The 19,719-nt window shown below is 30.1% G+C and overlaps 1 long non-coding RNA gene across 1 annotated transcript in view; it reads right to left on the bottom strand.

The window, feature by feature from the left end:
- Positions 1-210: 210 nt before the first annotated feature.
- Positions 211-19,719, bottom strand: part of LOC106689579 (uncharacterized) — a 99,251-nt gene continuing 79,742 nt past the window's right edge. The window contains exon 3 of the long non-coding RNA XR_001344467.1: positions 211-286. This is a non-coding gene — a long non-coding RNA (uncharacterized lncRNA). The remainder of the gene's footprint in view (positions 287-19,719) is intronic.

Below are 19,719 nucleotides of genomic sequence, written 5' to 3' on the forward strand. Positions count from 1 at the left end.
ACAGTTTTAGATTTAAATGAATTAAATGTTTTGCTTTTTTTTTTTAAAGAAGTATTTAAAATATTCTTAGGAAGATCCGTATTGTTCTTCCACTTTCAGCTCTTGAATTACCATTCAAAATATAATTCAATCAAAGGATAAATTATTATAGGGTATATGGGACAATTATATATAAAATAAATAGGATATCCATTCATCAATGAATATAAGTTTATAAAAAATTGTTTATTGTTTAAATCGGTTTTTTTAAATGTCTGGCTATTTTCTTAAATGAGCGCTTCGTGACCTGTAACAGAAAACAGAAAATATAGATTATAATTTTATTATGATAAAGAGATATGATTAATTTAACAAATGTGTGGCTAGTTTCATATGGTATCTACATAGTAGAAACTAAAAAGTGTTATTTTGTCAAATACTATTAGAATCATTGATAATTACTAAGTATATTTAATTTTATTGAACTGCTGTTGATTCCTTGTTTTTAAGTTAAGTTGGGATAGAAGAATCATCAAACATTTTTCGAAAAGAATTAATTATTGGCTTAATAAATATTTAAATTATCAATATACTTCTTGTTTTTTGTTTTTTTTTATTTATTGATATTTACAACTGTATAAAAAATACAACAAGTAAATTTGATCATAATGACATAATGATCAGGAAAATATGTGGAACGGAGAACGGCGTTATATATGTAGGTGAGGAATAGGATGGCTTTTCGAGGAAGAAGTTTAGGATGTGGGATGTTATTAGGTCGTATGCAGGAGCTTTGCGGGTAGGTAATCGTTGAATGATGCTGGCTGGATAGTTCAGAAGGATGAAAATCAATATACTTAAAAATAATATTCATCTAATTTAATTATTTATATGATTGTTACAAACTATCTCAAATTGGAGCTAAATAATTAAAAAGCATGAAATAATTTTATCCGGATTTTTCTTCCACTATCTATGGAAGGACCGTTGCCTCAATTTCTTAGTATCTATGATTGTGGTTAATTTTAAGTCTACTTGTCTGTTATTATTGTTGCTGTTTTTATTTTTTCTACTTATATTCTTCCTATTGCCTTAATTAATCTTTTATTTGCTTACTACATATTAATTTCACTAATGGTATCAATACAATATTGACCCATATCCATTGAACCTATTTCTACTGGCCTATATGATATAATATAATCACTATGTTTAAATTAATATGATATCAACTAATACGTTTTACTTGTGTTTATAAATTCAGCTACAATTAAAATAATAAAAACTGTTTAAAAAAAATAATACTGTTTTCATTGTAGGTATTTATTTATATAAAATTTCGTTTTAGTATTTATATAATCCTGCCACTGAAACAATTTTTTTTTTTCAACTTGCGAAATATCTATACTGATCTGTATTACGACAAAAATGACTTTATGAAATAATATAGTATTATTTAAATTTAAAATTCCCGATTTTACTGAATTATTGTTTTCCCCCATGCATTCGCAACCTTACGAATAGTAAATAAATAATGTACATCCTCAGTATAGATTATATTTGTTATGAACAATTTATATAAAAAAGATTTCTTTCTATAAACGTCGGAATGCAGATATTAGGAGTCCGGTATGAAATAAAGGAGTCGGACGCATTCTACATCGCTCTCCTACAGGTAGACACGTGGGATGGCATTCCTCCTCGTCCTGACACAATATAAGTGCTCCCGATTCCCCATTCCCCTAGGTCCCCAGCCGGGGAATGTAATTCTTTTCTGGGATGGGGACAGGCTATAATGTGGACGGGGGCAGTTATGGTAAGGAGTCCACCCTCACATATGTTGCCATGTTTATGCCGCCCCTCGGCCATCCTCTGCCCCTGATAAATGGCGATTGGGGGTGGCTCAAGCCTATGGCCGCCAAAACTCCACGTAGTTAATGTTCAAAGATTTAATTTTTAATTTCTTCAATTAAAAATAGTTCAGTTGATGTCGGCCAAGCTTAATGCTAGTTTAATTTTTTTTTTTTATCTTAATTTATTCACACCATAAGGCTTCTGTTTCATAATGATACTAGTAATATTATATATTAAACACAAGCATACTAACTACATAGAACAAGCACTAATACTTTTTGTTTTATAGTAGGGACGACCATTGATAAAATTAAGTGGAAGTCAAAATTTTACTAGTTAACGACATTGTAACAAGTACATAGTTAGAGACGGATAGTTACTTTGTACTTCATTACAAGACAGTACCCAGATTGTAAAAAATTAAAACATATTATTGAATAATAATAGTGCCAGTTCATTTTTCAATATCGTTTCTTCTCTTATAAAAATTATCAATCAAAAAACGAAACATTGTACAAATATAAATAAATAATTTTAAATCACTACATTTTCATTAACTCGATACTCATCATGTGGTCTAAATCAGTACAATATCTTGATTTAACTCCGGGCTGATCGCTCAGATTACATGTGCATCTCACGTGAAGTTACTAAGTTAGTAACCTTAAAAAAACAAAAAACAAAGTAACTCAAGCTACAAAGTTTGGAACTCCCCAAAAACGACATGTCTTAAGAAAAAATGCTACGTATTTTAGGAAAACAATAGATTCTGAAAACCCACTAAACAATTGGTAAGTATAGCAAATCTTAGAAAACCTGATAACGCTCCCTATATCACAGAATAATCTTAAAGCGACAATAAATCACAATGCGAATACGTTTTCTAAAATCAGATTCAAAAAATAGAATCGGGACACCTGAAAATCCAATAAACGATCTCCATGTCGAGGGAAATTAGAAAATGCGAAAAATTGAAACGCGCACACGCAGTCAAACATATAATCATACCCAGAAACCCCAGTAAATGATCAATATATTGAAGAAAACTCAAAAGGAATAGTAAACGGAATCGCGCTTGCGTGATCAAGATTTCGATTAAATAAACCGAATCAGGATACATAAAAAACGATCCCCACAGAAAACTACAAAATTGACAATAATCCGAAATACGTATGCTCAGTTATAAATACTTTAGTAAGTTTGAAAATAGAATTCTGGAAAACCTAATTAACGATACCTATACCGAACTATCTAATAATTAAATATATGATTAAATTTTTTAGATCCATCTCCTAATAAAAATAAAGATATGTTTATATTTATAAGCATTAGAATAACTAACTATAATTTTATTTGTCATTAATATCCACTTGAAATTAGCACTTAATATAGGTTATCTAATTAATGAAATAAATGTCGAATGAATATGATGAAATCATTTGGAAAGTAATTATTGAATTTAACAAAATTATTTTTAATCATTAAAAGAAAAATATTAATTTAATGAAATTATTCAAGTCTTTACATTGGATATGGAAAAAAAATATTATTTATATGGAATGCTCACATTTGACTTAAAAAAGGTTTTATCAATTGAGTTACAATACCTTGTATGTTTAAAAAAACGTTTTGTTCATCATTTGTGAAAACATCTCTGTCAAAGGTCAAACTGCATTGTAGTACTTTCCCTCAACCTCGGAATTTCCCGTTTTCTCACTGCTTGTGAAATTCTTTGTCTGTATTACTTTGAATATTTCTAATTTGTAGATAAGAAAATAAAAATCTAGACTTATTCAATATCATTACAGCGCTGAATATTTTAAGAAAATCTCTTATCAACCAAAAAGCTGACAAAAAATTACATCTATGTATACAATGAGGGGAAAACAAAACGAAACATCTTTGTTTTTTGATGGGATAAATTAATTAAACATTTTTTACATTTATTATTCCTAAGGAATAGTACTATTCCGACAAATATTGAATTATTTTTATATGGATAATGTTAAATCGTTAACCATTTCCATATTATACATAAATAGAGGGTGCAAAATGAAAATGTTTCATTTTTCAATTATTAAAATTTACCATGAATTGAAAATTGACACTGAAAACAAAAACGAGGTTTTCCCTTTATAATTTTACATGTTAAATGATAAATTTCAGCAATTCAGAAAATGATACTTTTTAATTTTTCTAAGGTTTTTAAATTATTCAAATAAGAAAAATAAAGAAACCGAAATGCTTGTCGAAATATTGGCATCTAACCTAAGGATTAATATACTGGAAAAATTAGAATAAGTCCGGATAGATTAACCAGGTTTTAATTAAAATTAATTTCGTCTCATGAAGTGCCATTATTGAGCTGATAGTTCCAACGTTCATACATTTATTAAATTTATTATTCATATATTTAGTTATTTGATGAAATAGGAATATATATATATATATTCTAAAAAACAGTACCAAGGTCCATGTATACCATACAGATGCATCTAGATATGCCTAGGATAGATGGAATACAGTGTTATTTTAAAGAAATAAGGTTTATTGGATTCACAACCCGATGTAATAACACTTAAATGGTAACAATTCTTTTTTACCTGTTCAATCAATCCTGAATTCCCTAGGTTAATCTATCCAATTTGTCCGGTATAGATGAACCATCTTTTTACAAACCATTCAGTGACGTACGGGACACCATGTTAAGTTAGATGTATAAAAAGATATTACAGTGATAATGCGGAAAAATAATTCAATTGAGATATTTTGACGTGAAATGTGAATTAAGCTTCAAATAGTTTTCACTTACCAAAGCAAGAAAAAGGCTTTTAACTAAGACTGTTATAACAATAATGAACAAAATTAATCATAAGATGGAAGCACTGACATAACAAGAGCAAAGACCTTGTTATCTCATAAAAATAAGGTGTTACTTTTTTCCCCCTTTTCAATTTAGCGTATTTTGCTTCAATAATAATTATATGATTTATAATAAAAATCCATCTTATTTGTTTGTATTGGTATGAAGTAATCTTTATTTGTACATGTCTACATGGTAAGCTAAATATTTGGTATGATTTGTGGACTACAACACATGGAAGCCGTAGTTATTAATATTATATTTAATAAATAGATTTTATATTATCAGGGAATGTTGTTTTAAACATGTGAAATTAGCGTTTTTGATTCTATTCCTGTAGATATAGAGTACAAGTATATACTTAGTACAATCTAAATAACTCCGCCTTATTGTTACCAAAAATAATCATAATTTATTGAAAACAACTATTTTTTTTATTGTAGTCGATAAAGACAGAATCATGGAATTATCTTGTCTTTTCAGCATATTTATGTCAAATAAATCAAGATTAAATTTATTTACTGCTTAAAATTAGTTCACAATCATATGGCGGTCTATTCATTCGTGTAAAAATCTGTATAAACTTCCACTGAGTGCTGACTTATTTTTTTGTTCATCAGGTTTACCCTAGTACAGCATGTATTTGGATGATGAATTTTTATTTAAATAAACATTTATATCTTAAAAAAAGATAAAAAATTATGAGCAATAATTGACTTAGCTAGCGGCTAATTTGTTGGAAAAAGTTATGAATAAATCCGAAAATAACTGTGATTATCAGTGGTACAGATTTTGGGCTGTTTTTAGACTTTTATGTTAACATATCTACAAGAATCTATTGTTTCAGATAAAACCGGCATATGTCCTAAAACTTAATTGGGATTTATTTAACAAAATAAAGGAGCAATTTTAATTTTAAAACACCTACACATTTTTAGTAACATTAATTTTTATTTCTCTAGATTCAATTTTAAGCATTTCAATAACTAAATACACTTTTAAAGCATTTTAACAAATTAATAAATTTAATTTTTAAAGCATTCTAATAAATTAGTTGATACTCAAAATAGCTAAAAGTTACTATTATAGTCATTCGTTAACATTATTATGTTACTTTGAACTATTTACTATTTTCATAAACCTTACATCGAATTTAGAAACTTTATGGGAACTATTAGCTTAAATAAAGTAATAAAAAATAAATAAGCAGAACGAATAAATAATCTTAATAAAAAATAATAAATAAACTAACAAGAAAATACATTACCGTACATTTCTTATAGGTTATTTGGATTTTATAAAGTTTTAATAAGTTACGTTGTTTTATCTTTAACTATCGTTATTATTTACTGCTATCAATACTATTAATCTCAAGTACCGGTTGACTATAAAACAAAATTGGCTGTTATGCAAACACAAACATTGTGTCTCAATTATTTTCTCTTCGTTTCTCACAGAAACGGCTTTTCTAACTTTGGTAATGAAAATACAACTAAAGATTATTGAACCGGGGTAAATTACAATAATATCTATAATATATGAATGCTTACTATTATATTATAATTTATATTACTAATTATTAATTTTGAAAGTTTTAATCTATAGCATGTCGGATTGAAATCATCAGTCTCATCCAATAGTTCACAAATATTTTTAGGAATTAAAATTTTAGTATTTTAAACATGTTCTGATCTAATATCCACTAATACTAATTCTCTAATTATATAAAAAAAATTCTGTTGAGATCGCACTTTATTCAGTTGAAAAAATATTTTCTCTTAAATATATTAACAGAAATATTTTGTATCGAGAAATAAAGTTGTTACCAACTGGAAGTATTTTAATTTAAAAAAAAGAAAACCTTTTCTTTGTGTATCCAAATGGTAATTATAAATTATTAATAATATGATATACTATGGTTAAATTTATAACCCTGTGATGCTTAATTATGTTATTACAAACATCTTGAGGTCTCGGGCTTTTCTTGTTCGTTTTGAAGTCCGCCCTTTCTATTTTCATATTTTGAATTCATATGTATATTGATATGACAAGGCATTTTATCTAAAATTCTTTAATTAGTGTTTTTTAAGATTGATACCTCTTGTTCGTCAAACAAATTGCTCGTAAATAGAAATGGTATAATTGAGAATGGGCAAGGAGAGCTAGAAACGTCGTTAAGAATCTTAAAATAAAGTAAAAAAGTTTCAAAGAATTACATTTTTATTTAGAAAATACAATATTACTAATGAAGTATTTCCAAAAAATATTTGAAACTATAAATGTTAAAAAAATTCTAAATGATTACAGAACTTAAAAAAAATATTAATTTGAAAGAGACACATATCCTATTATTATAATTATTATTATTTATAAATTATATCATTTTTATTTAAGCTTATAATTAAAAAAAATATCTTTAATAAAAGATTGATTCCAATGGACTGGTAAAAGGGAACCTCATATGTAAAACTGTTCAGAGTATAAACTTAACGGGATTAATAGCAATCATATAATTTCTCAAGAATCGAAATTAATGAGATTATATGAGGTATGGAAATACAAAAGAGGATAAATCCAAACTTAAAAATTTTCAGAAAATTTAATAATAAGCATAATTTAGGAATTTATGCCCTTCTGAAACTCAATTCGAACTATTGAACGTTAAATTAGATTGGACTTATTACATATAGAGGAATTAAGCATGAGCTCCAGTAAGGGATAAATTCCTGAATTATGCATATTTCTAAAAAAATTCAAACTTAGATTTACCTCCTTGGCTATTTTTAATTTATAAAATATTGTTTCCATTTTTTGAAAAGGGTATCTACCTTCTCTTTGATTTGAAGGAATTATGAACTTATTCTACTACCAGATAATATCAGAGTAAAGATACATATTATTAGTTTAATTTCTACAAACAATGTTGTAAGCAGCATTAAATAAATTGTAAAAGATAAAACACTATAGATAATAAACATAGGTAAATGTTTAAATATATTCTGAAATATTAACTAGCAAATATTGACATATTATTATTATTATTTTTATTACGGAATGCTTATATGCCAAACAACTGGTACTGACTTCCAGAGAAAAAATTAAGATCATTATCAACTCTTTTAACCGATGAACATTTACCAAAATCTAAGTTTTAAGTTAACCTTTGTTTAAGAAAATGAAATTAAATAATATTAGATAGCTGAAAACAAAGTGATTAATATATATTACTCACCCACAAGAAAAATAAGAAAACTCAAAAATACAATATTAGAGAAAAATCTACTTAAAAATATTTAAATATATTGTTATAGGTATGTAGTATCAAGATTCTTCTAAATTTCTGATAATTATTTACTACCAGGCGTTAAGTATTCGCCTGAAAATTAAAAGAAACTTTATACTATTTTGATCTAAGTTATTGTGTTTTTAAATACATTTTTCTAAAATACTGCATTTTTCAATAGTGTTTCTCTTTTCTTTCGGAAGAAGAATATTTTAAATTTATTTAATAAAAATAAAAATTTAATATTGGAAATATTGTATTCCTATAACTTATTTATTATTAGAAATTCGATTCCGTACATGTATTTGATAATATACAATATTATAATACATCCATTTATACCAGAACTACAATTTTTTTGTTAAATATTAATTCATAATATAAGTACTATATTAACATAAATATTTACCTGGTTAATGCTAATATAAGAAGGAAGAGAAGCAGCAAGAGACAGAGCTACACTGACTGAACATATAAGGTGCAAGAAAGGGGTGGGGTGGAATAAAAAAGCACCCTTTGATTAAGGGTTGAGGGGGGCTGCTATCCGGTTGTGTACTCAGTGCTCACAATGCACAGTCTCAGGTTACCTGGGCGGTCTGTTTTAGTCTTTTTGATCTATTATACCAGAAGGATAATCGCTCTTTTTTCCTTCCTGTTTTTGTTCTCATTGGACACGCTTGGCAGTTCCCTTTGGCCAGGAAAATTGTTTTCCATTGTTTTCAATATTAAAAAAAAAGTAGAATTCTAGAACACCAATTGTCTTATTGAATAGTACTGATACTACAGCGATTGAATTCTCAAATTTCTTTTCGACTAGTTGAATTTATAATAAATATGTCCAGGAATATTTAAATTTTGGGGATTACTCAACGAAAATTCTTTTGGACAAAGGTTTGGAAGTACAAATCAAAATTATTTTTAATTATATGATATTCTGTATCAGTCGTCATTATCTTCTATTTTAATTCGTACTTGGTTCTCCTATACTATGTAAATTATGTATATTGTTTTGTGCAAGTGCCACGCAAGAATTTTTTCAATGTTTTTTCGTCAAATCTCAACGTAAATTCAAAGTTTTAAAATACATTACAAAAATATATTTTATAAACTAATGTTCTGTCTTTGTCGTAGTTATATTCTATTTCAAAGCAAAATTAGTTCTCCTAAATTATTTTTTTTTATATAATTACCTCGAAAAATATAATCCGTCTTCATATTTTTTATTTTATTTTTTTATTCAATGAATGTGTTTAGGGTTCTACTATTTGCAGTGGTAAGGCTTGCTCTCACTACCAACTCTAGGTGGCTAACCCAGCTTTGGAAATTATGGAAATGAAGTATTTCTCACATGACTAAGTCAAATGAATTTATCACATACTATTTTACTCTTTCTTTTCTTTAAAAAAAAAATATATGCAAAATACTCAATTATGCATTGCATTAATATGTTTTCAAATATTGAATCAGTCGATGTTGACATTTACCAAGTAATGTTCATTGCTGTCCAAATGAACCGGTCTGGAGACGTCGAAGTAATTTCTGATTGGTCAAAAGGAAACTTTACCCAATATAGATGCTATTGGGAATTCCATCTACCGAATAGGAATTTACTTTGAACTTTGGACAAATATAATTAGCGACGTTTCAACGAGATTTCGATATTTGTCTTTTAGGCAAACTAACAATATTCTTTTTGGCTTACCTGTGTGAAGTAAAGAGGAAAACATTTTTATTAACACATAATTATCACATTTTTAAAATATGATACTTAATAAAAAAATTTGTGTAATAAAGTGTCTTACAAAAAAAAAAAAAAAATGTAACAAGATATTTTTTTATTTCTTCAGCCCCTGGTTGGCCTTACATAGTTGTAACAGTTTGCAAGTTATTTTTTAGTAGTTGATAATGGGGTAGGGAGGTATAATCTCGTGCACGAGGTACCCCTAACTATTTGCAATGCTTTAACATTGAACTATTATAATTAAAAAGAGTAAAAATCAATTAAAAAAATAAAATAAAATAATAATCTAGAGAAAAATAACAAACGAAAACAAAAAGATTTATTGAAAAAAAAAAAAGGACTTGATAATAACAATAAATAAATAAAATCAATGAAATCTGTAAGCTTTAGTTACTTTAATTAGATAATAATCTTTAACATTTGGGGTAGTTATTAGAGAAATATTATTTAATTCAAATACTCTATTAGAGTAATATCTGAATGATCGGAATGATGTTTTTATTTATTTAAAATTGATAAATACAATAATTATTGTCTGACTTCGGGACGATTTCTATTACAGATGATTTAGTATATTTTATTACACTACCTATCACTAGAAATAAACAAGATTTAAAGATTTTTTTGGAGAATTGTTTAGTATTGTCCTCACGAATGGTTCATCTTCATCCTAACGTTCTGTCCTCTTTCTCCTTACAGAATAAATATAGTTTATTACTAACACTGTATGATAGTATCTATGATGTTCTGTGTTGAGGATGTTAGGTATGCAGACATCTAATTAAAGAATTAATTAAAATAATTTAGGCTATTTGTAAAAAGCTTTCTAACGAAAACTTGTATTCCCTTTTATCCAGATATAATAGAATTATGATTAATAATTGTTGCTATTATGTTAAAAAATTCTCAATTTTTTTATCTTGATATTAAAAAATTGACGATTCGCTTACCTACTAATTTAGCTCATAAGTTTTAAATAATATAGTGTCTTAAGATCTGTGACGAAAAATCCCACTTCAAGAATAGCTTTTGAAGTTCAGCCGTGCTATACTTACACATATATTGTCAAGGTGTCCCAGTGTTGTACAATAGTAGGTTAACCGACATTCTAATATGAAATCTCCTCACCGGATTAAATAGAATCTTAAGAATTAACTGTTGCTTTTATCCACTATCTTTAACCACGGTCAGTATCATTTATAAGAATTTCACTCGATTTATCAACCGGTCAATAAAGATTTCACATTTCGATATATCCATTGTCCATTTATTGAATCAACTCCACATCCTGAACGTTTAATATCTCCATAATCACCACAAGCACCATAAAACAGACCACTTTTTCACATCTGCCCAGTACGCATCCCTAGTATTGAGTACGGAAGCGCTCCAATTTGAAACTGAATAAAACGAGAGCTATAAAATTATAAATGTGTTTATAGAGGACGCATCCGGGAGCGGTGAATGGGCCCCCATCCTGGGTCCTACGCTAACAGCACCATCACAGCCTTGTTTGCATCCCCAAAGGGTTGTCAGCTGAAAAAAAAAACGGTCGAGGGGTGAGAGAGAAAAAAAAAATTAAAATGAGTTAACCCAGAGAGAGGGTTAGGGCTAGATAAAAAATCCTGACCCCTCAATGAGGCATATGCGCTAGGAAGCTATGCGCTAGCAACAAAGCTGCCTACCTGCAGCGCCCCTAGCGCCTCGGACAACAAAGGAATTAGTTCAATAATGGCAAATAATAGTCTGTGGAGGGGCAAAAAATAGTAAAAGAAAAAATTGTATTAATTGAATCAACCGCTGTGCTTTGGTCAGGTTCCTAATTGTGTCACTGGCTGGTTGACAATTATTTTTCTGTGACAATAATGCTACTAGCTTAACTGCATTTTGTTCTCTTAGAAATATATCTATTTAATTTATTAATATTACAAGTCCCATAAAAATAATAACTTAAATAAAAATGTTTATTTATCATATTTTCCATCAGTTTCCAATATTGTTTCCTCAACGTTTATTTTCTATGTCTTTTCAACGTCTATTTCTATGTCTACGTTTATTTTCTATGTCTTCTATATGGCTCCATAAAATTATCCTCCTAGACCATGAATCAATAATATTTTTATAATGAATAATAAATTTCAATTAGAAGAACAAAATTATCTGTGGTCAAATTTATTTTTTGGAATTGTAGGTTTGATTGAATTATTTTATATGCAACCTAATTGGAGTCGTTGCTGCAACTACGTCTTGGGAAGAAGGAGAAATTATATGATCTAAAATTTCCCAACAATAATTATCAGATTTCCCATACTTGTAGTCTGCGAATTATTTTTTTCAAATTTACCCGTTTTCTAAATATTTTTGAACATATACTCCTCTAAAAGCTTTTATAAACAATTTTGAGTGCGATTACCTCTTTGGATGATATTTGTCAAATTTCACATTTCTTGAATAGTTATACACAAATTTCAGATTTTCAAATTATTGTAGAATATGACGCACTATAATACATTCCCTTCTCCGCCCTTCGTAACGACGTTCCTAAACATAATCACGTAAGATTTGGCAATATTTACTTAATCCTTCCAAATGTTTGCCATTCAATAGTTGGTGATGCTAATTTTGCAATTCACAATATTTTAGCAAATTCGCTTAGAACAGGGTGCCTAGTTTTAAAATGCGAATATATGTTTCCTTCTTTCATAAAAAAACTTGGGGAAATATTTATCATTATATACCTTACGGTGTTAAGTAATTATTTTTATTAAACTTCAATTGAAGTTTCAGAAGGATTACCTCACTACAGTTAAGCCCGCAAGAGCATTAAGTAATATGTTTTTTGGATAATCTTAATATAAAATTAGGCATTATATTTATTATTTTTGTTATGCTTTGGTTAGCAAATAATGACGTTTGTATAGCAGGCAATCTTTTAGAATTAATTAAAGTTCATTTCACTGGTCTTGTTATCTGTTTTCCCTTTCCTTCGATCCACTAAAACATGGATGTATGAAATAACTACAGAGCCAATCCCAAGACCATATAAAGAGAGTAGCCGCACGAGCCAGTGGAGCAATAAAGATGGCGAAGCGAATGTATTGGCGGACCGGAGATACCGACGGACAGAGGAGCCTTTTTCCCGCGCCATTTCGCCCATAAAGCCCTAATTTATGATTTAGCTCTCCCCGGCTATCCATCACGGCCCTAATAGTCCACCCCACCAGCCGTCCTATTTACATATGATGGAGAGAGTCCAGGGGATTTCGGTCGCGTCAACTCCACTCGCTCTCCATATCTCTCCCTTCTTTACTTGTCTCCAACAGTCTCTTTGTTTTCATTGAAAAATTGGCTTATTTTCCGACTGGTTTACTTAATTTTAAAGAATGACCAGTATTTTGATCGGAATAGAACATTAGTAAGTAAGAAAAATATTTAGGTTGATGTTTACTTTTTTATATTCCTCAGCAACATGAATCCGTGGTCGTTCAGAACAGAGCTATTGGTTTCTGGATTAATAAAGAAATGTAATTCTTTCACCTTGATTTACCAAAGAAATCGAATTAATGACTTCAGCGTTTGCTATTTGTTCTATCAGCTACTTATTTTCTTTTTTTAAAAAACACATTTAAATAACATAGTTTCTAAACTGACACTAAATTTTGGTTGATGTTTTAAAATATTTCAAGGATATATCTGGGGCAGGATAAGATATTACGAAAACTAAAAATGTCAATTTAGCGAATATAAGCCGTTTTACTATCCGCCTTTACCTGAACCTGGTAGACCATACTGTGAAATTATCCATAGTTAACTAACACTTATTAATAATTTTACAATTTTTTAATATTAGAGCGTTCTCACCAACTCATAGAAAATAGTGATAACCTCTTAGAAAATGGCAAAGTTTACACGTACAGTGTGGATCGAGAATCTTCCGGAGTTCTTTTTACTTTAGAAGTGGGGGGGATATGCTCGGTTCGGAATTCTCCAGGTTGATAGTAAATATTGTAAATTAGAATAATTGTGTTTCATTTATTTGTTTTCTATTTATAATGTTTTTCTCGTTTAATTTAAATCTTAGAAAATAACGTGTGGATGTGCTCACTGATCCCTATTACCATAGTCTTTAAATCGTAATATTACATGATAAAAAAAAAAGTGGAATTTAATAAATAGTCACCACTATTTTACACGTTCTCTTTAACCATCACATGAACCATTGCTTCTTGACGTATAATTTGGTTAACCATTAATATTGAATAAAATTATCTTTGTTTGTGATTGTGTTATTCTTTCAGATTCATATTTTATACAGTTTATTACTATTATCGTTTATTATACATACTTTATTTTGTAATGATAAGGACCTGACATTGCATCTTAATTTGTGGTTGCCAAAAACTTTTGATTCTTTATCATCGAACAAAGAATTTTGAGAAACGTTTGAAAACGGAAGGTATAGGTTTAGATTTTGCTTAGATCAAGATTTTTTGAGTAAGGCTAAAATAATAAAAATATTTTTATCTACTAAAGTAAAATATTCTCGACTAGTTGTTATAATTCTAATATCTAGTATTTATTTTGTGCTCGTAGATTTGGTATTGTTTGTAGTACTTGATATATATGTATTATTAGCAATTGTATTTATTTATTTTTAAAGACCTCTGAATTGCAAAAGTACGGGTTTAGAAATCGTGATGAGTTTCGAATCAGACTTTGGTATATGACTTTAATTTTCTGACAGATCCAGGTAATGAGTCGACACAGTGTCTGGAATAGGTTGGCAAACTTTGGGGGTTTGCAACCTACACTTTTGCAATCGTAGGAGTATTTAAGTATCTAATAAGCAACTGGTGGTTTAATTGAATAACTGTGGTTTCAACACAGAATACGCGTATATATATTCTGTGCTATCTTAAAGGACACAGTCCAAAAACAGATTCGAACAGATCCGTTATTTTTGATTACATCTGGAAAAACGACTAACCTTTAAGCTAATCCTCATACACGACTGAAAAGACAGGAGGCCGATTTCGGCTATTACAGCACTTACTAGACACGAGTAGGCGCGAGACAATGCAAATGTAAAAAAAACGTCATTAGAGTGTTACCAATGGGTAGTTTCTCTACACGCCTGTATCATTTGTATTATATGATGACCAACATCAAATTTACTAAATGTATAACTATGCACAATTGTAAATTTCAATAAAGATAAAAAAGAGATATGGATTTTTTGAACAGACAGTGTTTTAAATTTTTGCTAAGGTACTTGTAATATTGGGTGTTTATTAAGTTTAAGTCGCTTCTAATTTCATCGGATTGTTAGTTAATAAGTTCATAGATATTGACGGTATTTAGACCAGTTTTAGAGATGTCAGATTATCGACAGCTACGAGGATAGATAATTCACCATTTTGACTGTGTATCATCTTCTTTATTTTCTAACAAAGACGAGTAATTCATAATTTTGATACAAAACTTATAAACATATAGCATCCTCATCAATTATAAGGATTAAAAGAAATTGTATTTATTTGCGTTTAAAACAGTGGTTCAAGAACTTTCATGGCCATTAATGGCAAGGATTACATTTCTGGTAGCTCCTCGGTACTGAATTCTCTCTTTGGAGGCTACTCCTCGTTGACCGCAAATCCACGAGGGGACAAACGGGTTGATGTTCCTAAACAAACAGACCAACAGAGATTGAGGAGGGCCAAGAGAATTAGAGATCCGGCTACAGAGAGAGAGGAGCCGGGCAAATATTTGGAGTGTCCCTCCCGGTAATTGACTGATGGTCGGTTCATCTGTTTGCCCTGACTTCCATAATACTCTCTGACCTCTCTAAACGTCCGGACATCTTAGACCAAAACAGTGTCTTATAATTTTGTTTTAACACACCCTAGCGTTTTTAATTAATGAAAATTCTTTTACTACATAACAAAGTATTGTTAGTAAATGTTAAAACTTCTAGTTGTCAATTACTTTATTAAGAACATTTTTGAGTTTTTTTAATGAATGATATGTTTGTTTATAAATGGTTTTAATTGGAAAAAAGTCATCCACGATTCACAATAAGTTAATTATCTCACTTAATGAATCATAATTTCAGCGTTAAGGTGTTCTACTCTGGAAGAGATGGCAGTAGGTTCCATACTCAAAGGAGGATCCGTCCAATATAATGAACGGGAGGTATAGTATGTCCATCAATTCTCAAAATCTCTACTAAATTGAAGAAAGGCTGTTGGCGGTGTTTAATGATTTCCTTAATAGAGGATACTTTTCAATAAGCTGGAAATTTGGCGATATCCGCTTCTGTTCAAAGGATTTATAAGGAGTAATTATACAATGACAAGCACTTTACTAAGCTTATTGCCACCTCCCTGCCATGAGCAAACTGTTGGAGAACGGCTATCAACCTGTGGTTAGTGTTGTTTTTTTTATAGAACTATTTACAGCACAGGAGATTCGCTAAAATCAGAATGACACCAGGTATCCAGGTGAGAGTGTGCCGTGACGTTGTACTATGGGCAAAGAAGTGTTTTTTTCTTCTCCTATTCGAAACATCCTTCGCCTTCGTTAGTGTTTGGCGTTTGGGTTGTTGCAGAGGCTTCGAACAGAAGAATCGGGCTTAAAGATAGAGCTGGTCAATGGGTTAAACTGATTTGAGAATGATGGGAGAGGAAGAATTTGAGGATGGCTGCTGACAGAAACGCAGGTTATTTTTTTGACGAGTACGGCTGACCTAACCTATCACTTTTGATAAAGAAGGGGAGTGAGTGACTTCGTCGAAGTGAGGGATTGATACTTTGGCGAGGGATTGAAAGAAAATTCAACGTGACGCCTTATTTCGACTACATTGGAAGTAGTGTGACCATTGCTCTTAATGCAATCGTATAGCTGGCGCTGTTTGAGGCCTTAGATATCTAGTAACAACAACTTAGATTATAGACCGGCGCACAGTGGTAGGAAACGGCCGTTTTTGTGCAAAACCCACTAACTAGATTGTTTAAACCTTCTGTAGTCCTCACGAATTCCTATTTTATTCAGGGTGCTAAATTCAATGGAATGCATTCATTTATTTATTTTAGTCTTGATAATATTTTCATAATGAATATTAAATTTCTCCAAAATAAATAGAGATGATTATAACAGTAGAATCTGAAGATTGCCCGTTATTTGAGAATCAATAACGGGCAATCTTCAGATTCCAATATTCAATTCAAGGATCATCTAGAAAAATGTAAAAATTGTGGATGTTCATAGGTTATCTCTTAGCTAAAAACACCATCAAGTAATACTTGAAAACAAAATATAGTAATTGTAAATTAAATTTTTGCATCCATATTGGTTTCCAAAAATAATATATATATAAAATACCGGAAGAAAGGAGATCAGAGAAGTGATCTTGGATGAGGGCTCAGAAGGGAACCGGTCCAAGAAACGGATGCATGGATAAGGCCCTGCTACCGGACACCTCACTCTGCGATACGAACATTAGAAGAAGAAAATTATATGTGGTCAAATTTGTACGTTTGGGTGAATTATTTTTATAAGCAACCTAATTAGAGGCGTTACTGCAACAATGTATAGGGGAGAAGAAGAATATATGATCTAAAATTTCCCAACAATATTTATCAGATTTCCCATACTTGTAGTCTGGAAAGTATTTTCTCAAATTTACCCGTTTTCTAAATATGTTATACTCCTCTAAAAGCTTTTATAAACAATTTTGAGTGCAATTACCTCTTTGAATGATATTTGCCACATTTCACATTTCTAGAATAGTAGTAGTTATATCACGAATTTCAGATTTTCAAATTGTTTATTGTTGTTTATGACATTGTTCTTTGTTATGACATACTATAATACATCTCTCTTCCCGCCCTCCGTAACGACGTTCCTAAACGTAATTACGTGAGATTTGGCAATATTTGCTTAATTCTGTCAAATGTTTGCCATTCAATAGTTGGTGATGCTAATTTTGCAATTCACAATATTTGACTAAATTCGCTTAGAACAGGGCGCCTGGTTTTAAAATGCGAGTATCTGTTTCTTGATGAAATGTTGAGTATCTGTGTTTGTATCTTTTTTAGCCCTGACGAAGCCCTGTAACGTGGGGCGAAACGTTGGCTCAATAAAATAGTATAATTCTACTATTTGAGTTTTTTTTTTTTTACCGCACCCGGACCATATTCCATTCATCGAGTATCTGTTTCCTTCTTTCATAAAAAAAAATTGGGGAAATATTCATCATTATAATATACCTTACGGAGTTAAGTAATTATCTTCTTCAATTGAAGTTTCAGAAGAATTACCTCGCTACAGTTAAGCCCACAAGAGCATTAAGTAATATGTTTTTTGGATAATCTTAATATAAAATTAGGCATTCTATTTATTTTTTTTTTATGTTTTCGTTAGCAAATAATGAATTTATTATTTTAGTCTTGATAATATTTTCAGGTTTAAAATATAAATCGATTATATTGTTATATTTCCATCATTTTTCCTATAAATAAAATGTTATTCTGATAGTAGTTAGTTCGATTATTGTTCTTACCTTATTTGGGTGATACTATACCTTCCAAGAAGGCCCCTGATTTCATCCCTCTCAATACATAAATAAATCTTAACAAAAGTTGCTCCAATTTGTACACTTTTATGGAAAAATAGTCACACAAAATCATCTCAAAGGCCAATAAAAGTCATTTTATTTTTGCTCTAAATAAAATGTGCAAAACGAATTTTTCCAGTATTAAATTGAAAGTGACTGAAGAGCAACAAAGTTACTTTTGTAAAACTACAATTAGTACTTTAACTTTGCTCGAAATATTTTCTGTTGGATAGTTTAAAACTAAATAACTCACATTTTCTAATGCCGAAATAACGTCTGTAGGATTAGATCTACGGCTCACAAATATTGATTGATTGATTGAGAACCAATTACGATGAATTCCTTTATAGGTATTTGAGTGTAAGAAACCACACTCATCAGTATGATTTGATAAATTTCATTTTGAAGGATTTTTCCACACTATCCACCACTGTGCGGTCCCTTCGATCATGAGATATTGCGGAACGATGGGCGATACTCTGTATATAGAGGTAGTTTCACAGCTGAGGATAAAAAAGTAAGTGGGTTGTACCACAGGTATATAATTCCGCGCTGTGATATCCCGTATTACCTTCAGCAAGGCTGGATCTTCAATAGTGCAATATGCATTATAATTGAATGATACCTTTATTGCAACAAGTTGCCTATTTTTTTTTTAATCCAACGAGAACCTTTAATTAAAAATCAGTTCTACGAGCCTAGCGAAATCGGTTAAACAAGAGCTAAGTAAATTTCAGGTTGGGTGGCATTGGCTCAGCCTCTGTAACTAGCATATAAACACACCCTTTCAACACCTCTCGAGTGAACTTAGTTTACTCTGATTCTCTCGTCTCATGGAATAAAATATACCGTTTGTACATAATGATATTCACTAAGGGTTGCGATCCTCCATGCTCTACGAAATAGATAGCTATGGCCCTATTCCCTTCTTCTGCTCCGTCCGAGATTTATTCAATCTGTACTATAATTGATCATCTTTCAAAGTGACGCTGCTGAAGTAAAAACGAGTGTGATATCCGACATATATTCCGTGATAAGAGAGAATAACTTATAAGATGTTGATCAGAGAGTGGGTAAGAGTGACTGTGGGTAATTGAGGGATGCCTTGTGTTTGACTTGCGTGATGGATGGCCCGACTTCTTCAGCCTTCACAGCCCTTCGCTTCTCTGGGCCTTCCTCTTAGGCTTTTCCAATTGGCTATTTTATTAAACACTTGCAGTTCAGCTAGTGCACTTTAGGTTAAATGTTTTTGGCAAAAATATTTAAAAAACAACAAAATAAATAAGAGAAATTCCATTTAATACTACATAAATGCTTTCTAGAATTTATTTACAAAAGAAAAACATTTACTATTTTCTGAGATATATTTTTAAAATATTTTAATG

Source organism: Halyomorpha halys, unplaced genomic scaffold (assembly GCF_000696795.3).
Source record: "Halyomorpha halys isolate HHAL.00 unplaced genomic scaffold, Hhal_1.1 Scaffold1399.1, whole genome shotgun sequence".
NCBI classification, from domain to species: domain Eukaryota; kingdom Metazoa; phylum Arthropoda; class Insecta; order Hemiptera; family Pentatomidae; genus Halyomorpha; species Halyomorpha halys.